Source organism: Bombus huntii, chromosome 1 (genome assembly GCF_024542735.1).
Source record: "Bombus huntii isolate Logan2020A chromosome 1, iyBomHunt1.1, whole genome shotgun sequence".
Taxonomy (NCBI): domain Eukaryota; kingdom Metazoa; phylum Arthropoda; class Insecta; order Hymenoptera; family Apidae; genus Bombus; species Bombus huntii.
In genome coordinates, this window is record NC_066238.1 from 11,856,367 (window position 1) to 11,879,288 (window position 22,922).

The 22,922-nt window shown below is 41.7% G+C and overlaps 1 protein-coding gene and 1 long non-coding RNA gene across 6 annotated transcripts in view; one reads left to right on the top strand and one right to left on the bottom strand.

Annotated features, from left to right (window-relative positions):
- The window catches only part of LOC126864990 (coiled-coil domain-containing protein 102A), a 268,441-nt gene that overhangs the window by 202,631 nt on the left and 42,888 nt on the right, over positions 1–22,922 (top strand). The gene's annotated exons all lie outside the window — the stretch shown is intronic.
- Positions 1–22,922, bottom strand: part of LOC126865105 (uncharacterized) — a 67,568-nt gene that overhangs the window by 1,984 nt on the left and 42,662 nt on the right. For 2 of the 3 annotated variants that reach the window (XR_007689441.1, XR_007689439.1), the window contains one exon: positions 8,061–8,198. This is a non-coding gene — a long non-coding RNA (uncharacterized LOC126865105). Of the gene's footprint in view, positions 1–6,355; positions 6,949–8,060; positions 8,199–22,922 lie in introns of those variants that run through there. The other variant, XR_007689440.1, reaches the window with a different exon arrangement.

A 22,922-nucleotide genomic window follows, 5' to 3' on the forward strand; every position in this document is an offset into this window, starting at 1 on the left:
ACATAGCGATTACTTTTATATTACGATGATAGAATTCTTGATAATTCTTCGTTATTTTTGTATTTGTTCCTTTCTTTATACCTTTTCCATTACACGCGAAGATTCGCAATTCAGAAGGGACTTTTATCCATTGCAAAAACTACAATGCAAAATATAGTAGTTCTAATATTTGGTATTAATATTTCACCTCAAATTTCTTTCTTATAAACGAGCTACTTTAATAAATAATAATCGGATCAATTTTCAACCTAATCTTCTCTCGATTTGACAACCATTTTAGAATGCTATTCGTTACAACCCTCGCCCGTACCAAGCCTACGCAAAGACGTAAAGGGAAACGTGGTCCGTCTATTCCAGGAACGTACGCCGCGGCTAGATCGTGGTAAAATTATGAAAAAAACCGCGTACTACATCTTCATCAATTAGCGATGCCATGCGACCGGTCGAAAGCGACGTGTAGGAAGCTTGGAATCCATTGTACCAGGAATCGACGTCTCCTGGTTGCACGATCAGTACCCGATTCAGTGTGGCGTATCGTGCCTCGCCAAGCCGAAGAACCAGGCGGAGGACTCTCCCTAGGGAAACCGGGACGACGCGGGGAATGCGATTTGATTCCTTTAGCATCTCGATCCACGCGAGGATAGGCGATTTCATTTCTCGAAACAGCGCGCATGACCTTCAGGAAAGTTCAGCATGGTGGATTCTGAAAACAGGAGGTCGGGACGCTGGAACACTTGCACCGGCGCAAAAACCATTCTCGCTGATTAGAATCGCGATTTGTCGGTCGTGCATCGTGTGAAAATTGCTAGACAATACAAAAATACATGGTTTACGTAATTTTCTCAGTGAGTAGGTTAAGTTCAGTTAACGAGGAAGAATCGTCTATCAACACATTGACTGACACGCGAATTTTTTCCATATCTTTCCCTGGGAATTGCGATAAGTTGAAATTTATTACGCTGTAACGTTGAATTTTTTCGAAATATTCCATTAAATTTTTCCAGCTACGAGTATTTTAATCATATGCATCGTTAAAAATTTGTTAGTCCATGAAATTTATCTCGCTTTGATCGTTCTAACAAATTCGGTAATGTGGATCACCGATGGCCTGTATAGAGATGATGCAGCTTTAGTTTTTGCCCAATTTAATCAAACCTTTTTCAAACGAACCGAGCGTATCGAATGCATTAGACGGAACAAATAAATTTATTCGCATGCAAAGTTGATAAAGAAGTAGAAAAACAGACGTAAAATAACCGACACGAGAAGCAATTTAATGCAAATTTCCTGCTACAAATAAGGTTAATTGCCGAACAATTGCACATAGAATACAAGAAACGTATCAAGATACATAACAAACCATAACTTTGATACGTTGGAAAGGATCGATAGCTCCTCCTCTCGCGATCACCTAGGGCCTAGACCACACGTATGGCCTCTCCCGCGGATCGAAGCAATCGTTTCTGAGCGCGTTTAATTACAGCTTTCGATAATTGTAGTTTTTGCCGATGATCGTTCGATCGGACCGTAACGTTCCAGTTATGGTTAATCTCTGCGAGGCGAAGCTCCTTTTTTTCACCAAAGCCCTTTTCATCCAGCTCATTAGAGCTCGTTTGTCCATCAATAAAGAATTTTTCTACATATTGCTGGCAGAAACGATCGGTTTTACGGCCGTTTTTAATCAGTTTGTATTCCTCCGAGTCTTTAAGTGCTTCCTATCGACAATTGCAACGCGCAAGAGAAGATCGCGCCACGAAATCGACGGATGGTCGCGTAAAACGTTTTATTTCAATCCTTTCCAGAACTTTCAACTCCTGGCAAGCGAAAACTCTCCACATAATAACATGCTGGTGGTTCGCGAGCGTTTGCTACAACGCGGTTAGATCCTTCTCGGTCGATTCGATTCTTTTCTAAATCGAAGATTTAATGGATATCGTATGCGAGAAAAGTTATCGGTGTGTTTCGTATGCTGTCGCAACCGCGTGTAATAATTTGATGGAATCTACTTCAGATTTATCGCGTATGATGATTTCTCTCCTACAGAAACCGTTCAGAGACCATACCGATCAATTCCGTAAATTAAAAGTTACCTAAAAGTGGAAAAGCGATGATATTACGAACGCTGTTCTTCAAACTCACTTTAGAGTTTAAACATTATTTGTGTTATCTACTTGCGACGAATAACCTCGTGGAAACAAGTAATTTGTTTTTTAAGAATCGGATATTAATTGCATGCTTGTGTAACGAAACGATGGAATTAATAAAAAGTGAAATTGATCGGTTTGGTGAGAGCGGCTCGTATCTTGTTTCATCTTATGTAGTCGCATTAAAATTGCGTTTGTGAAAGGTGCATTCACCAACGAAACGGTTGCATCCGTGTAAACGCGGCCTAACGAATAGCGGGGCTTTTTGTTGGGACGTGGTAACGATTCGAGGGGACGCGAGGCAAAAGTCACGGCGTCGACGTAGCCAGAGCCTGGCCATCAGCAGCTCCTCTCTCCTTTCTCTGCGGTATCGTCCACTTTACTTTCTGGCCCTGATGAACCGCGTTACTACGTGAGCCTTGTTATACACGCCGCCTGCACGAAAGAGACGGAGGAACAATCAAGACAGGCGGAAAAGCTCATCAACGGACCAGCAACGAAGGAGAAGGGGCACAGAGATTAGGATTGAATCGAAGCCAGGCCTGTTTCGTTGGAAAAATACCAACTCCGGATGATTTATATGCCCGCTACGCGACGTTCGATTAACCACCAACAAGAAAAAGTTGATTCTTTTCTCCTTCCTCTTTTTTGTTCTTCGCAAAGTACAGAAGGTTTCGACGATCCCTTGTTAATTAGACACTAACCCTTTGAGGTTCGAATTTTTATAATCGATGGATCAGATTATTCTCGTATTAACAATGGACAATTCACACAGGAATTGGTATATACTGACGTTTGTCAGAAGACACTTTTCAAAATTACCTTCAGAAAGTGATAATTCGAGAATTGAGAATCACAGTGGAGTAAGCCGATCCACTGTTATTTTTATAAGATGAAACGTCTCGCGTTTATTATTATATTTTTTCATTATGAAATTTTCACGATAAGAATAGAACGACGACATTTCAAAAAGCAGAAATTATCTACTTAATTAAATCTTACACCACTATGAGTCTCACCTCGCAAATTATGATGATGATTAGCTTCTAATAAAAATGATTGCCATATAGCGAACGATTAGATCGTCTGATTCACAGAAGGTTTAGAATATGTCAAAGTTCGTCAAATTGTGTTCAAAACGTACCTTCCATAATTATCGTGAATATTAGCTTCGAATGAAAAGATTCGCATATGGCGAACGATCGGATCGGATCAGACATATGGCGATATAAATCTTGATTGATTCTATGGCTTAATATGATTTTTCATTACATCAGACACACGATAATTAATTGTCATAACCAATAGCGGATCGATATTAGAAATATGTCGAATCAAGATCGTGACATCATGGCACCGAGTCAAAGGAACCGGACGTCATCGCTGGCGTCGACAAAAAACCAAGAAGAGATTCTATCGTAATTGATCGACGGGGTATCTATTTCGTTAGCGACTACCGTTCTCCTCGATTGGTTATCGAGAATCGATCAGGAAAGCTTCCGGACCGTTGGTTGTTCGCAGTCGTAGAAATTTCTTGCCTTTCTCGTTGGCTCGTAGCCGTTGAAAGATATGACGTTGATTGCTCGTCGTGAAGGACCTCGGGATGAACCGCGCGAGTCGATGACCTCAAGGGTGCTCGATCCACCACAGGACGAGCGGTGGAAGGGAAAAAGGACGAAGAGGCCAGAAGTGGGGAGAATCACTATCGGGGAAAAGTGGATTTCCATCGGACGTCGATCGTTCGCGCCGCTGATCACGGCACGTGTTTCTTCGTAATTTGCTTATATTATCTCGAAGATCGTGAAATTGAATGAAAGCTGAGGAAATATTGGAAGAGAGGAGAAAATAAACGTTAGTCGTTATTGCAAGTAATTGATAGGTTTATATTTGTTGTATATGTAATGATTAACAAGAAGTAAGAGCAAAGAAAAATCGTACATCGCATTGGCCAACTACGCACATGCAGCAAACCGGAAGAGAAAAAGTGAAAACACCGTATGAAGATGCAGCGGCTCACAATACGCATAATCTGCATGTAACCCGGTAATTTTACGTTATTCTTCTTTTTAGTCGGACCTTGACGCTTTTGCTTGTCCCAAATAATCTTCGACGGTAGAATTATGTGAAACATTTTCTCATCTTTGATATTTTTGCTTGGTGAACCTGAAGTACGCAATATTTTCTCGTTCTTCAATTACGAATTCGAAACTAATAATGTTTCATAATATACAAGTATAATTATTGCGTGCAAGGTTTAAAATTAAACTTTAAGCTTAATCGATCCAAATAATACGAATTTGTTGCAAGTAAAAAGAAAGCGCAAAATTCAGACATCTTTAATAATAATCATTAGTTTCATGGATTTCTCGTGGACCATAGGGGGAGGAAAATGAGCGAAGGTGACGAAACCTGTCCGTCACGGTTCGTTGAACTATAAAAAGCATAATTAAGCCACTATTAACGCAGGCGTAAATCACGGTGGCCGGCACGAAGCGAAATTTCGTTTATCGCCGTGACTACGAGCTACAGGAATTTTAATTGCTCTTCAATTATCCCCGAAACTTCTGCTCGGCCGACTTGTGAACGCTGAATCTATCCAACGTCCAATCCACATCGCGGCAGCACCGATAAAATCCTTTCGAGTTAATCCTGTCTGAAAATAACCATTTAACGATTCGATTAAACGAAACTCGACATAAATTTTTGCCGATCTTTTTTAACGTCGACGGCCAGCGTGTAACTTTGCGAGAATTCAGGATTATCCTGTCAAGTTCTATTATGGCGGACGAAATTTTAAAGTCGTGAAACAGCGATAATTTCGATTTCCGTGTACGGTTTAGTACTTGAATCAATTTTTGGCGAGACCGTTTGGCCCACCGAGATTGAGGAATTCGGAACAAACGTCGCCATGATCGCTTTTAAACTAGCAGTTCTTTCAAGTTTCTTGAAAGAATAGAATTCTTTTCTTTGGTCTACGTTTATCGCATAGTTGATAGAACAAATCAAATTTTCTTCATTTTTTAAGCCGCTCGCTAATTTATTGCCTAAATCGCACTGCATTCACCAAATATTTAAACGTTACAATCAAATTGAAATTGGAGAAAAGGATGAAAAGTGGACGGATGAATTTCGTTTATTTATTTACAAGTGTGTTTGGTTTGTGATAAATGATAGTATAAAGCAGATCTTGCTAATTTTTCAAATTGATAAATTAATTGTTCTTTGCACAAACTATTGCCTAAATGGCGATGCAACTGTGGAATATTGAAAGATTTAAATAAAATAAAAATTAAGAGATAAAAGGTAGATAAATCAATCTCGTGTGTTTATTTATTTACGAGAAACCATCAGTGTCTATGGTGCGAATGATGAAGCAGATCTTGCCGACTTTTCAGGCCAACTTCTTCCCGTACCCTATTGTCTAAATAGCGATACGGCTAGTAAATGTTTAAAAATTAGAGTGAGATAAAAATTAGAAAAAGTATACAAAGATGATAAAAGGCGAATGTATCTATCTGAGGTGTTTATTTATTTAAGAGAAAACAGAAGTGCTAGACGTAAGTACGAAGGTGGAGAAACAGCAGCAGATTGGATCAAACGATGAGAAGAGCCGGTGAGTTTAGATACGCGCGTTCGACGCAGCCTCGAGAAGGCAGTTCGTTCCCCTAGCAGTACCTTTACTCTTCAAGGTGAATTTGTCGATAACGTCCCACGCCTACCCGTCCGAATAATTAATCACCTGTTCCCGATGAACTGACGTACCGTTAGAGAAGCCTGCCCTCGGGCTACGTTGATCTTCTAACGGGTGGAAAACAATTTTGGGAACATAATGGCCGCGCAACATCAAAGAGACCAAAGAAACAACGAAGCTACGATAACGGTGGATCACTGTAATTGCTATGAATCGTGCTCCTACTTCCAATAGTAAAGTATCCTTGACGAATTTATAGTCGTATCATTAAATATAGGAAAGGAAAATTTCGAGGAAATTAAGTGACAATCTGCAAGGAATAAAATTTCAATTATTCTTTAATATATGTAGAATACGTAATCGCAAAATCAAACATTACGACCTGTTCTTATACGCGTTTCTTTTTTTTCCTGCGAGACTGCAATTTACACGTTTAGGGACAGCTTGTCGTAGAAGCAAGAAAGTTGCTTACGTTAATCTAAATGTACAGTTGTAAGAAATTATGCATACGTACGTATAATACAATTAATTAACCGATTTAATTGATGTAACTAAATAACAGAATAATAAATTTCTGTCGCGTGTATCAAGGAAAATTTCAAACAAGGAAACCAAACGAGAGGACCTGAAAGTGTCCCATATACAATTTCGAGAATTCTCGGCTGACTATAACACGATCCAGGTGACTATAAACCCGTGCATCCTATAGATCGTAACCCCGAAGCCTGGAAGGAGAAATTCAGTAACCCGATATCACCGAATTTTACCGAGAATTTTTATGTGGCCGCTTAATGGCGTTTTAATTGCGCTGCCTCAGCGCCTCGGTTGATTAAGCAGTAAATTCGTGTATTCATAAACCACTGTGCTTTACGAACGTACATTTTACGTATGCATACATGCGTGCACACATTTGTACCGGCCTCTCGTGATTTTCATCTTGCTTTCGTACACCTTAAACCGTCGTACCGCTTCTCCATGCCTGTGGTCCTTGTTGTATCTTTCTTTCAGACAATATTACAGGATGCGCATCGTTTGGATACTGAAGACGTCGCGATCAATCGCGAGATATCGTTTGGTCTCGGTTTATGAGGCAATGGATAGTCGACGACAGCTCTTCGATAAAACAGAATAAAACAGAATTTAATTTGTAAGAGCTTTGGCTCTTACTTAAGACGATAATTAATCTAATCGAGTTTGATACAGCATAATTCTTCCATTTCTGGTAACCAGAATAAGTAACTTGTAAATAAATTTGAGAAAGAAGGGATTATGTCATAAATAATAGTTTCGATAATTTTGATAGACTGTTTAAAATGATTAGGAAATCCTTACTATTGCAAAGTTGGAAAGTTATATTGTATCAACTAAGTGAATAGAATCGAAGAATTTTCGTAGGCTTCGTGGCTGGATAGATTGACATGTTACTCGTATAATTTTGTGAACAAGAATAACTAATAATTTTACAGATGATACCGCCGATATTACACACAATCTACCTTTCGATTTACTTTCGTATTTATGTAAACTGCATTTTGTTTAATCCATATTTTAATGTGATATATAATTCATAATTTCCTGAGAATAATTAGAAAAGTACAAACTGAATAAATACTTTCCACCGAATATCACGACTACTTTACTTTGGATAGTTTTAATACGACGTAACATATACATCTGAGATTTATACTTTTACTGGACTATACTCATCCAAGAGAAATCTCAGATAACATCAAACCAGTAGATAATTCCTTAAGTGACTCGTTTCTCATTTAATCTCAAATACCTCTCCATCCCAGAAAAATTTTAAAGACACCCCCGGTATTTATCGCGCCCACGCGTATCAAAGGTTTCTCCTCTTTCCACGTCTCCTTTTTTTTTTATTATTATTATCCGGTAAAGGGTAACAGTTTCGTCAGACACATTCTAGAGGCTTCCCTCAGAATGCCAGCCTTGTTGTATGGTGTTCGAAAATGAAGGAGGCGTGTGAACGAGAGAATCAGCTTCGGCAAAGCAACAGCAGAAGAAGAAGAAGATAACGATAAAGAGGAAGGAGAAGACGAAGAAGAAGAGGAAGAGCGAAAGTGAAACAGGGATGAGGAAGAGGAGGACTGTGTCTGTGTATCAGCTACCTGCAAAACCACTCTCGGATGAGCTATATATCGCGGGTCCCTCCCCCGCGCGGTATCGCTTTAATTTTAAATTAAAATTCATGAGCGGGTTATTACCTTTTTGCCGGATCGAGTTACACACTTTTTCGGCAGGATACAACACGAATCCTCAGGTGTCTATGCTCGTACCGCCACAAGAACGTTCGTTTCACGCTGTCAAGAAAGTTCAATGTATGCGTTCAGGTTTTCGCCAAACTGAAATTAAATTGGAATTAAAGTTAATTTAGATTGGAAGTTTGGACAGGCGAGCCACTCTTCTTGCATGTTTGTTGATTAGATTAAAAGATGTTTTATATAGGAATACGTTTGAACTTTGAATTATAACTACGCGTGTATCGCTCTCAGCAAGATTTGTTTCTTATCGTCATGAATATTAGGTACACTGACGCTAGAATTATAGACAATTAAAGCGGAAAACTTGTACCGAAGAAAACAAAATGGAAAATTATATGTTTTACAAAAAAAAAAATCTTCCAGATCGTAAAAATGTGATGTACGATACGTTATGAATCTGTAAAATTTTTATAAAAAATCACGAATTACTCATTTTAACCGTTCTGTTAATAACAGCGTTTAATAATTTCTTCGTGATAAGATAATTGTCGTAGGATGCTAGCCCAGCGTTTCTGGTATAAGACTCAACGAAACAAGAATGCCTATTTAGTTTCAATGTTTGACACGCATCGATATGATTACCAGTTAGACGGAGTGCTCGATTGGACTTCGAAACTGAAGCGAGTCCAAGGTGAGACGGTCGTTCCTTTTCAGCGGAGGAACCAGCTTCGATGAACGAAGGACGACACTTTCGCGATAGCCTTGGTCCTTCGACTGTAATCATCATGATTCTTCGAATGCCAAGGACGGATATCTAACACAAGCCTGTTAGTCAACATTTAACAACCCCAAAATTATTTCGCGGACCATATTGAGACGATGATTTTGTCGAACAACTGGCAATTACTAGCAGAAAAGTCGAAAGAAAAAAGAAAAGAAAGCTAATGGTCAAAAATTCGACCGCTCGATTCTCCCTACGACCAACGAGATCCGATTTCCTCCTCCATTATTTTTACACGTCAACGAGAAGGCACACGACGCGAAACCGAAATTCATCAGAATGGACCAATCGAAATGACTGGGCAGAAATTTTCGAGAATTCTATTAGCGTCGTTGAAGAACGTAAATCTCGTTCACGATGACTCACGAACGAGATCGTCCGTTTGGTCGGGTCTCTCGCGTTCGCCAGAACGAAGCGTACCGCGTCATTAATTAGTGCCGCGTCTCGGGGATTCATTTGGGCCTCGGTAATGAAACTCGGCCAACACGCAACAGGTCTCGCCTTGATGTAGAAGAAACTGGTAAATACAGAATTGTCTGTAAATACGGTCGACGATCGAGCAATCGAGGATAACGACTGAGGATCAAGCCGTCCGTCTCGATGCTTCTCTATTTCATAGCGCACAATAGCGGACAAAGTGGGTGCAATGGAGCCGCCTTGATTCGAGCTAAGCAGCTTTTCCAAACCTACGTGGGATTATTCGTGGCCCACGTTCGCCATTGTCGGCGGCTTCCGCAAAAATTCACTTCGATCCTCGCTCTCGACGACTTTTGTCTGCTGTATGAATTTTTTGGATTTAGTTGAGGCGACGTTCATGATAATACGAACCGAGATTGAACTCAGAGGGATTTCGAATCATAATTAACATCGACGTCAAATTTTCGATCTCAGTTAACACTACGGATTTTTAACCACGATGAACATAACAATTGAGCAAATATTAATTTACCAAGGATCTAACAGCAGTAGCAAAGATTCTCGGCAAAAATGCTGTCGCTTTTAAACGACATCGAATTTCCAGCACGTTTGTAAAAATAATCTGATTTTAACCAATTTCGAGTCGATGTTCATTGGTTTACTCAAATTACTGGAAAGTGAAGCTACCTCCTTTGCAGCAAGCTTTTTCATTGTTAATATTTATTTACTATAAAGACTTGAACGTGTGTTCGTACGTATGTTTTTCTTACGTTCGAAAGCAGAAGAAAAGCAGAAAATAAAGAAAGCAGAAGATGATTATTTTCTAAATAGTTCGTTCTACATTCTTCTTCGTTTTATCACGCTCAGCTAAACCAAAGGGTCAATAGTCCATTACCGGTGAAGGATAAACGAGAACGCGAGGATGCTTTAAGGAACCCGAATACCGAGAAAGATCTCGCTGGAAGATCAAAATACAGATCCAAAAAACTCGAAGATCGATGACCTCGAATCGTTGGAAACTTAGCAGGCGCGTCGCAGGGACAAATCTGTGGTGTGGCACCGCAACCAGAAGAAAGGGATACCCCGGTCGTCTTTCCAAGGAACGGGGCAACGCGTCGCGGATGGCCGGTAAATCGAGATGAGAACGAGTTTCGAGAATTAAGGTAATCGAGCCGGCGCACCTGACAGAGGCTCGAATTACGGTCCCGTCCAGAGCCGGTATCCATCGTTGCAGGACATTTCCAAGCCACCCACGCCGAGTACAAACGGCGCTGGCTTCATCTGAAAACTGTTCGACCGGCTTTTGCTTCCCTTGGTTACGCGCGCCCACGCGCTTCCTAGACACGCGTAGCCGTCGCGACGTGGGAACGAGTTTCCACCAGATGTGATCTCCCTCTATCATTGTCGAGTAGTTTCACTTTCTGGCATCCGTATTATGCGGACACGATGCATGTTCCACGCCATAAATTTCGTTCGATTAGCCTTTAATCAGTATGCACATACATGAGCCTTTTGCTAATGCTGCAACTATTCGAGCAAGTAAAAACAATCGAATAATTCAAAATATTTCACAGGAATCTTATCGATATAATTGAACGAATTCACAATTTTTCGTAAGACTTTTCCAAGTACAAGAGTGATCGAATCACGATCATCCACATCGACTCGTAATTCTTCGCAGGAATTCTATTTTTCTTCGTATAAACGCGTTCTTTCGGTTTGATTCCGTTAAAAGAATTCCTATATCTTAGTCGTTGGTGTTTGGTAGTGTTGAACGAACGGTTGCACCAAACAGGAAAATCTTAATACGATAGGAATGCCAGGAATGCGAGTTATTAATGGAAAAAAATATCGAAGGAAGAAAAATCTACGAACACGGTTCATAAACCATGGCCGGTCTGAAATCGCGCGAAACTTCCAACATAACCGTAGGGATCATCCAGATACGTATTTGCCCCTCCTAATATTTTGATGTATTCGTTCCGATCGAGCGCGCGCAGTAGTGCGCAGGAGCCTCGCGAATTCGCGGGTAACGAGCGCGTAAATAGAAGCGGAAAAAGAGGGGAAAAAAGGAAGAAGCCTGGCCGCCGTAATGACTCTCCTCCCCAAGTACAGGTATAGTGACATTAACTGCCTGGTAGATTAACCATCGAGAAATAAGTCTCTCGCAACTACGGCTCGGCTGGAGAATTAATCCGTACGGCGTGCGTGTAAGCATCGACGATGGTCGGTACCGTGGTCGTCGTCATCGGGAACGAAGGCTAGAGAGAGCTTGTTAAAACTTTAGTTAATCACGGCCTGGACATCGGTCACACGTTGTCGTGTTTAATTCGCGATGTGCCCGTTCCCTTTCCCCCCTTTCCTCTTCTCGTCTCTTTATCACACGTTCGGTATCCGTACGTTTCTCGTCCCTTTACTTCCTTTCTCTCCCTCTCCTCTTTCTTACATCCTACATAGATGTATCTCGGTCTTCGTATCGCCGGGCTGAAAACTCAATTACAGCTTAATGAATTGGCGCGCGGGACGACGGGACACGGGGAGCGGAGCTGAGGCCTCGGAAGAAGGTCCAGAAGAAGGACGAAGCTGCACAGAGTAACGGAGAGTAGCTTGGTAGAGGCTCGGTAACAAGGCAGCCGCAACGCTCAGTCAGCGCACGTTACTCTTACGGGGATACCAGATTTTAGATAGGAAGATCACGGGAATCGATTTTCCCTTGGCGGCTCCAAGATCGGTCCGCTCTCGCGGTATCGATCGCGCGCGATCATCTTGCCGCCGTTTCCCTCGATCCATCCGCGAATATCTATCTCTGGCGAGCAACGTATCGGGAGTCTCGGTTCTCCAGTTTCTCGGCTCTTCACACTGAACTGAATTCTCCTTGGTGAACCGGGCTTTTCCCTGTGAACTGAATTTTCCAGAGTGAACCGACCTCTCGACGCTGAACTGAATTTTCTACGGTGGAACGAGTTCTCTATGATGAATCGGCTACTGTACGGTAAAGCCAGTTCTCTGTACCGAACTGAACACTCGGCGGTAAATCGAGCTCTCCACACTGAACTGAATTCTGCACAATGAACCGAGTTCTCCGCAGGGAATCGACGTCTTCACGGTAGCGCAGGCTTTTAATGGCAGTCCGTGGCATTCAATGGGAGTTTCATTCGCGGATGCGAGAGAATTTGTAAGATAGGAGTAATCGAGTTTTATTGGTTTTTATAAATCTTGGTGGAAGAGATAGGTCGTAAACGTTGGTGGCGATGGTAGCTTGATTTCCCTCGATGGAAACGCTGGAAGTCGTCGAAACGAATCGATAAAAGCGACAGTGATAATATATAGGCGACGTGTAGCAAACGAGTTTCTTGTTTCTGGCGCACGCCTAAAATGCCTCGTTGGTAGGGTAGCCGCGATCAGGTTCTACGTTTCAAACGCGTGTTACCTGCGATCGTAAAAGCACCAATCCTATAAACCATCCTTATCTTTTCTAACGCTTTTTCTGAAATATTATTGATCCGTGGATTAGGAATATCATAACTGAAAGAATTATTAAGGAAATATAAAATGAGTTACGTGCATATAATAATATTATTTCAAATACAGATATACTTCGGCGATATATCATGTATTTTAAATCTCACCTGGCGCGATTTGTTTCGTTTACGCGCCTTAAATTATATTTCGCGGTATTTTATAGGTATCGGATAAACCTGCGTTGATATCGCGAAATTTTCAAATACGTTAAAAGCATCCGTCGATTCCAGAGGTTTATCATCGTTATCGATCATATTTGAAAATATATCGCGATAGCCTGAAACAGATTCGTGACTCCTTCTACCAGCCTCCTCGCCAGCGATACGGATCGATTAAATTCCTTCGTCAATCAAAGGATCCAATAATTAAACGATAACAAGAATCGAGATGAAGGAGCACGAGTGCGACGCGAGCCGCGTATCGACTCGAGGAGCCTTGGTAATTTCGACGATGCGAACCTGCCGCTCCGGTAATTTCAATGCCGGATACGAAGTGTACCAGCTCTTATTCGTCCCGTGAACTGTTTCGAATGTTTATATCGCGGTTTCGAAAACTGGTCGAACCGACTCCGTTCTCCGACCGATTCCACCTGGTACGCACGAAAGAAACGACGAGGAGAGAAGAAGAAGAGGGTCGAAGGAGGAAAGAAACGGAAGAAAATGGGAGCAAAGAAAAAGTGGCAGAGAGCAAAGTTATCCCGGTTCTCAGAGGCGGCGCGAAACAGTTCGATTCGCATCCTGGCCTGGTCCAGCAGATTTCGGGGATACGGCTCGCGAAATTACCGGTAACTGCGTTCCGCGAGAAACGATCGTGCAAAGAAAAGTTACGGGCGCGAGCGGATAAAAAAGAGGCGCAGCTGGTTTCCTCTCGCGCCGTTTCGCGGAGAAACCGTGCTTCCTGTGCGCGCTCACCCGTCCCTCTTCGCCGAGACTCGACATCGTTTCACAACGCGGGGCCCTCTCTCACCTGGGATTTATTTTTCGGCGAAGTGAAATTAAGTTTTATATCCAGCGGCTGTAACGAGGCTGCCTCGCTGGTGGGCGCCAGCAACCAGCAACAGAAACTACCGTGGCGATGATGACTCGCGTCCGCCGCAAGATTTTCAGATTCCCTTCACGGCTTACCTTTCCGTGGCTGTTCGCCAAATCGAGGATAACGACGTTGTATGGTCGATGAAGCACCGATAAAAATGCATTTCGGCAACCTTTGCTTCGAGAGGTTAATTAATGAACGGCGGATCTTGGGCGACCGATCACTTTGAGCAACGTTGCTCTTCTTTATTCCACAGCGGGGATAGAATCGTTTTATCGGCGATTCTATTTAAGATATCGACGTAATTAAGGCATTTGCGGTTATTTTTGTCAGATCGTTCCGGAATCCGTGACCTATACATTACACCGCGATTTCCTGCGCCACGAGTGTCTTTTTAATCGATCGTTTTCATCAACGTTATTTATTGCGAATATGAATAGTTTGTGGAAGAAGGATGACGTCAATGAGAGCAAAAAGCTATCTTTGCTGGCTCATTCTATATTCACACTTTCCTGGGGAATTTCACGACAGCGTCACATGTTCTTTAAACTAGATCGCTATCGAGAAACGCGTCAAGTATTATTGTTTGGGACAATCTGTGGCAAACAGCGTATTTAGGAAAAATAGATCATATTCTTTAACGTATTTAATAATAAGAAAAAAAAAATTGAAAATTATCGATGAAAAATGTTGCAAAAATTTTTGCAAGTGTTTAAACGTAACACGAGAGGAATATTCTGACGTGATCGCAAAAATTCTCCGAGTTTTTGTCTTCAGTATGGAGGATGATTTACCATAACTTGTTTTCTTACGAGCAAAGAAAAGTTCGAGTTCTTTTGCTCCAAATTGCAGCTGAAGTAACGCGTGCCTTCGCAATAATTTTCCTTTCTTTTACGATAGATGGGTAGCAGCAATATTACGTGATAAAAAATAGTCCGGCAATCGAATGAAAGTAAACTGGCGACCGACCTCGACTTTCAAAGGCGCGCAGGCTATTAAAATTCGGCTCTGGAACTTGGATCCCTTTCGTACGACCCTCCCACGCGCGTCGAGCGCCGTCTCTCACGTGCAACAAGATTAAAAACGAGCGGCAAGAAAGTTAAAAAAAAAAAAAGAAGGAAAGAACAAGAGAAAGGGAAGGGCTAAGAGTCGTAAAAGTCGAACAACTGTTTGTACGTTAATTAAGTTCGGTAAATTCCATCGTGATATACCACGATTATCTTCCTGTATACGCTATTGTTGTTGCTATTACGAGTTCCCTAAGCTATACTTAATAGTATGCTGTGACTTATATTAATAAAGGTGAATTAATATTAATAAGAATAAGGTTGATAACAATGCCTGTCATCCAATGTCTTTCAGGTCGGCAAAAGTATCGTAATTTAAAAATGAACCGTAAAAACGACGCACCGAGTGCGTAGCAAGAAATGAACTTGCATTTAACAGTAATACACAAACAATTATACGTTCCAACATATTATTCTCTCTTGTGGAGGAATCCAATTATTTGAGGAAAGGTGAAAGAGTAATTGCTTTCTAACTAAAAGAGACTAGCAATTTTTGTCCTTTGCAATGTTACATATCTTAACAATTGTGATAAGACAGTGGATACTGGCAAATCAATGTCCTTACGTGCACCATTATATAAATGGGAACTAACCGAAAATTTGTCTTATTTATTATAACGACTACCCTATACAAGATGATTCACATAACTTTCTTCTTTGCATTTTCCGTGCACTGTTCTTTCACCTTGAAATTTCCAGCAATCGCCCTTGAAGAATTCATTATTTTAAAATACTCGTTATGTACAAACCTATCGTTCTCTTCGTAGCAATGTCGCCAAGCTCCAATAGCGGCTGGCAACGAAACGCTCGCAAGCGGAATCGATTAACGCGGAGTTCAAGGCACTCGAAAAATTATGCACGCCCGTCCTCCTACACCTCCCGAATGGCGAAGTGGAGCATCGAGCCGCGGGGCCGTGTATGAATATGCAACACGCACCTATAGGCTGGCCGTCGAGGGCCGTATAAAGGCGCGCTTACACGTGTGGTCCGGTGACGAATGCGTGCAGGTACATCGGTAAGCACATGTGTAAACCGTGCGTGCTTTACACGTGCGTGCCGAGGGTGGGGCACGTGGGTGACTTTCCGTTCCACCCACACGTCACGTTCGTGCCTCTCTCGGTCTTTCGATACACGTGAACGCGTGCGCCGCGATAAATATCCTACGGAAACCTCTCTTTTCTTCGTGTAACCGATACTTTAAAAGCGCGCCGGACGTCGGTTTTTAAGAGAATTAAAGCTTCTTAATTAGCCACGGAGACCGGTGTTCCTCGTCGTGTCTTCACGAACCCGTGCTCGACCATCGTCCGCTCGATGAATATTAATTGTCGCCTCATCCGGACGACGTTATCATGCCCGGTTACCCGGTGTGTCGTAAATAACGCGTTTGACGCGCGTGTACCGGTAATAATTTATTCGAATTGCCGTCCACTGGCGGACAAGCGCCGCGGTCACGTCCATTTTATGCTCGTTCGTGCGTCTCGTAAAGAGCGGGAAACGTTAAGAGCCACACGAACACGCGTACAACATATTTTCTAATGTCTTATTAATACGTTGAGTTTAATCATTCCGTATGATCGGTATTAAGGAATCGTTGAAAGATCCTTGGCGTGTGATACCGGTAAGGAAGCATCGAAGAATTGCGTACGAGAGCCGTTTAGAAAGTAGAACAGGCATAGGAAAACTATGAAGCTAACATAGCGTGCGACGATCATTCAAAGGGAATGATCTCTGGGCTGGTTGATCTTAGGGGTGCGGACAAGGAGGATGGAAAATTGAAGAAGAATGGAAAAGTTTCGGGTGAAGAACGAAGGAGAGGTAGACGCGTATCGGCTGACAATGGGCCCGCCGGAATAAAGAGGATAGGGAGGGTATATCTGCTCGAACAACGACAATGCCCGTGCTCTTTTATGCGTCTTGCGTTGGCGATCCTCTTGTTCGCATAAACTGCGTCGAGCCAGATAGGCCTCGATGGCCGTACCCTCGATTAAAACTATCGATCGATACCTCACGCACCGTTTCTCTACCACTGTCACGCTTATTTTCTTGTGTTTCGCAACGTATAACGCAAGCTCACGTGTTCGAAACCTTTGCAGAACACGTATTAAACCGTTAAATAAATTCTCAGATAAACAATCTGAAAGATGAACTTTGTTGCAAATGGAATCACGAAAGAAAATTTTAAGTTGAATTCGTGGTACGAAACGGTGTCGTCGCGTCGATTATCATTAATGAGATACACGACGTAGCGCGACGTCGTATGAAACCGCCGCTTTAAAAGTCACCTCGCGTACGTAATTAAGTTACGGCTCTTTGTCAACGAATGAGTCAGCTTTACTTTTGGCCGAACGGGTAACGCGATTCACACCCGCGCGTGCACGCGAGATTCGCCGAATTTACACCGTGCCTTTATCGCGGTGCGTTCAGGTTTTCAGGGTTGTCGAATCGGTTCCGGTTATCTAAATTGCATCGGAATCGATGTCCATGCCCACGGTTTCCGCTACGGTGTCATAAACCAACACCTGTTGATACCGACGCGTGTCCAGGGTGGTCTCCGACATTTCTGTTTCCAGCCAAAATATGTAACCTCTCTGTCCTCATTCTCGTTTTAAGTATCTTACTTTCTTATAGGAAATATTTGGCTGCTTTTCAAATTTTACGATACCGATGTAGCCAACAATCGATTCGCAATGACGACATTCAAGCTTGATCAAAATGCATGAATTAACGATGAATCGAGAATTAGAAGTAGCGTTTCTAGCTTTTCATATCCGTAAAGCGACCACAAAAATTAAATTACATATCGAAAGACACATGATAGCGCAAATATTTGCTATTTAAGCATCGCTGATTACATTAACGCGAAGAGATATTCTACTGGTCTGGAAGAATTTTCCTAATCAACCGGTAATAGTAATCTGCAATTCAGAAATTAGAGTAAAAATTAGAGAAATTGTCGAGTAACGAACTAGTCTTTTTACGAGGTTTTCGAAAATCAATTTAACTATTATTATTTAATTATTACGTGTCATCTTATGTCAAATATAATCATACGTAGTTACGATTATAAAGAATAATATTATTGAAGTTCGATTGTCACGTAATTTAGCAATTAAGATGAATCTCGTCAAACATAACTAAGTACGAACTTCTCAGGAATCAAGATGCGTTTTTTTCGGAGAGAATCGAGCGTAGAGTTCAGAGGTACCGATAAAACGTTTTTACAACGTGCGAATGGAACGTGCTGCACGTGGAGCGCAATTTATCACACCCACGGACGCGGCAGGTCTCTCTAACTATCAATCCGCGTCTCCCTCGTTCACCGGCAAAAAGAATATCACCACGGCTTGCTTGATAAACGTTCCGTTTGAAATGTCGTTCATAAACGATGCTAAACGATCAACGATACCTAGTCCACCGTTAATGACTAATTAAATCTTCCAGCTTCTTCTTATCGCGTTATAACTATCGTCGTCGTTTTCTTACGACTAGCTTCGCCTACATTGTGCTTCTTTCCTATGAATCGAAGTGAATATTCCACGCTACTATAAACCGGTAATTCTTTCCTATACGAACATTCAGCGTTCTAACACTCATGAACGCGAAGAAATAAATATTAGATATCTGCGGGACAAGTTTCGAACGAGTGGCCAATCGTTTATGCTTTCTGAAACCGGTCGACGTTATGTTCGTTCAACTTTTAGTATGTCCATCGGTGGTACACGGGTACACCGAGGGTATACGCCAGCTTCGATCCTTTGTGGAATATTTCATCGTCTGATTAGCGCTTCTGTTCTAATCACTCACGCGCGCGTTTCCTGCGAACGGATACGGTCGGTGGCTTAAGGCGGGTTCACAGGCAGGTTCGCGACCAGCATCCGTTAACGCCGCGCCGCGGCAACACTTGTCACGCCATGATAATCTGACACTGAATAATGAACTGTGAATAATTACGCAAGGTGAAAGGCATACCATCGGTTCGTCCGCCGCCACCTCGGTACTGAGTTTCGACGTTTCCAGTGGAAAAGACGCTGTAATCGCGGTTGTGGGTGAGCCTTCAAAGGCCGAGGTCATCGAGCGACCTTCCAAGGTAACTAAGAAACTCATCGACGCGAACATGGAAATATATACGAAAGAATACGGAGCCGGCTACGAACATCTGGTTGAAAGCGATCTACGAGGTATTCGCTTTTCTAATTTACGATACGAGAGATCTCTGGCGCGAGTACGACGACTTATACGTACGGAGATTTATGACGCTGGCTGATACGCGCGATGATTAAAATTTACCTTGCGAGGAAGATTTGTGAAGGTTCGCTACAAGTTATAGGAAATTTAGATGTAGAAAGAAGTTTGTTTGTTTAAGATATGGATATTTTTTGCCAGATGAATATTTTGGTAAACGATCAACATACGATATAGTGATATTTTCATAACACGAGGCTGTACACATATAATGCTTGTGAATGTTACGTAGGTTTTAAGATTTGATTGATAATTTCCATATTATGTACAATCCTTTATTAATACTACATGGTATTAAGTCCCTGTCACTTCTTGCTCAATAACAGTGTTGTGGTACTAGTAAAAATCAACATGTAGTTGTTAATATATTAACGATATTACGTTATATTACCTGTGTTTTTCTTACTGAACTATGCAGCTAGGTAGACCAATTACCAATGACCGAGGAAAGGAAAATTTCTTAGATTTCTTGAATCGATAATAAATAACACAAAATATGATATTTGAAAGCAAACTGTTCGAGTTTTCGTCGTTGCTTTAATTGCAGAAACTTCTACAATACTTTAGAATTTTCGCAAAGTTACTATCCCCGAATACGAGAATGATCATATACTTTTGAAACAAACGAAAAGACACATTTCCAAGTTAACCCTGCTGCGTTGTTCCACTCACTTTCTATCCAATCGTATTTAAATATGAAATAATTCTTATTATCTAATTGCGTGTTAATCGTCTCCTTCAAATATTACAGATCCTTTTCGTTTACAAACGTGAAAGCAAGATTGAAGTATGAAAATTTAAGGTAACATCGTCCTGAAAAAGGATCATGGTTTTAGTCTCTCCGAAAGTATCACAAATCACGTGTTTCAATGGTTGAATAGTACTGTAAGCTCCCCTTTATCCGTTTGTATTTTACTTCCTTAAGGCAAACTCGGTAATAAAACAATATTTGCATATCGGAAAGGAAAGTAATAGAAACGGAAGTCTATCGAATGAAGCGGTTGATCCCATGCTACAGGGCTCAGGAGATGGATAGAAGCCTCGGATAAATTCGTTTCTTCCTCGGACAACGATTGGTAGAGGCACGAACGCCGATGATTTATTTGTGAATCAACACGCGCTTCTAGGAGAGAGGCGCGTTGAAACGATCGCGTGGGACAAAGACGAAGCGAGTCGGCTCTACCGGCTCATTAATTTTCTCTATTAATGACTGCAATCAGCGGCGCGAGTATGAGCGCCTTGGTGAGCGCTTAATTCCGTTCTCGATTACGAATGATCCACGGGATGCAATGTTGACGCCTGACGACCATCGAAAGCAGGCAATCATCGAACCGGCTAAGATCTCTATATCAACCGCGTAATACTCTCGATAAGCCGGCTGGCGAAGATTGATGTCGGATAATCAATTCCCATGTAGCGTGTCGCGTCAAAATATCACGTACAATTCAACCAACAATCGAAAAATTGAAACGAATGACGAATGACGTTTGTTTTCGCTGCTATCTACTCTCGATACGTATCGATAGATCTTTTCGAAGGCAGGCAAGCTGCGCGACGTTTGTCCTTTCACGGTAATCTTTATCGAAACGACGTTGCCCGAAAGCTACGTCCTTAGAGGTAACAACGTGAAACGTTTTATCGATATTCCATGTTCCTCGAAAATGTTGCCAGTTGTTGCCCGGTGCTTCTTCGTGTTTCTTCAGGTTTCTGTTGGCTGATAACAAAAGTCGCTCTTTGCCGTTTCTCGCGGTAACAAAGGTGAAAAAAGAGGAAACAAAACACGTCGCGTCAAAGACATATTTTCCTTTGGAAGAAACGTCGTTACTTGATTACGTTACTTCGATGTGCACAAAATGTTTGCACAAGTCGATATTTGTACCGTTTGCAACGTGCGACAATAGGCGATAAAAAGCTCCTCGTTGTTGCTTCAGTGAGTTCATTTCTAAAGATAGAACCACCACATGGTATTTTTAAACTCTGGACAAGAAACAGGGAGGATAATCTTGACTGGAAGGGGTGGAAAAGTACAGGAAGCATTTTGGGGTTGCACCAGTCTTTCGCATCAGACTCGTCCTTTCTCCTCCTCCTTCCTTCCTTCTTTCCTTCTTTCCTTCCTCAGCTGTCCGTGTTTCCCACAGCTCGCCCCGAAGGGGTGACTGTTGTTTTGGATAAAGATAAATTTCGCCTCTTCTCGGCCCAGCAACTTCTCTCCCACCCTGAGAGGAAATATAGTCGGTTTTCACGACGCGAAATTTATCGAGGACGAGTCGTAAATGCCTGCAATTGTTTGCGTCCGGTTCCCGAAACGACCGGTGCCCCCTCCAGGGGTGGTCCTTGGAAAAACTCACCCTTCTTTTTTGAGCACGTATTTCACCCTCTTGATGGTCCTTTCTCGTGACACGTAATCAAAAAGAAATTTCGTGGTAGAACACACAGTAGGGAAATACAGAGTACGAAATACAGCAACGTAGCAAGACCATCGTTGAATCCGATGAAATTAATTACATCTTTGACCCAACTGCTTGGCAGACGTTTTGATGAGTAACGATGTTTCATTTGTAATCGTATATCGTAGAGATACGCCGATCAACGAGAAATCGTACTGTGAAGGCTCTGTGAAGAAGATGTCAGACGCCTACGGAAGTTTGCGAAGAATAGTTACTGCACAGTTATGAAGTAGGCACGTACTAACACGATTGCGTTAAATGAATAATACGGTAATAGTACTTTTGCAATAGGATTATGGTTACTAACATTTTTACAGAAAATTTATATAAGATGTAAAGATATAATGACCACGCTCGAACGTCTTTCGCTTTCCAATTTGCCACTTGAAGATCCTAAAGTATGAATTATCCCTTGAATATATTACTCGACAATGTTCGTAATGTATCATATATATAGTATAGTAATTACTGTACATTGTATATTTATATTACTGGAATTCTTCTGCGCGATAATTTATCAACTAACTATATTGTTGACAAGTAACAAACCTCGAACGATCGTTTTATAATTTTTTCATAGTACAACTCGAATGTGTCATTGTCATTCATAACTATTAGCTATCTTTTTTTACATTTAAGATATTATTACGCTAATGCACATTAAAAGCTTTACTATGTATACCTATGATTAACAGGATAAACAATTTATACGTAGTACCCTCGGCAAAATTATTCCATCACTTGTTTATACAGGGTGGTTGGTAACTGGTGGTACAAGCGGAAAGGGGGTGATTCCACGCGAAAAAAGAAGTGGAAAATAAAGAATAAACATTTTTCGTTTGTTTTCGAGAAAATCGACTTTGAATTTGCGCTCGGTACGCGTGCGGTACGTTATAACTTATCTCACTGTAAATCGTTGTCTCGATGGAAAAATTAAAAAAAAAATAAAGAAAAAAATTTTTATTCTATATTTTCGACTTCTTTTTTCGCGTAGAACCACCCCCTTTCCGCTTGTACCAGCAGTTACCAACCACCCTGTATATTACGCATATAAATCGATAAAGTTTCTAAATATTGTACTATATTTAAAAAGATCAGATGTTTAAGGGTTAACATCGGACAACCTAGTATCTCAAGAACAACCCCTGGACATCTGTTCAGAAATTCCCTCGTTCTTACGCATCTGCCGCTGTGACGTAATCTGACGTACACGAAGGTAACGGGTCCCTTTTCGGTGACGTCACGGGGGAAGGGAGAACACCCTTTGTCCCAAAACGATGCGAAGCGATCTCGGGAGCAAAGACTACCATAGACGTTCGAAACACCAAAACAGTCGATCTTCCGTGAAAACGATTAC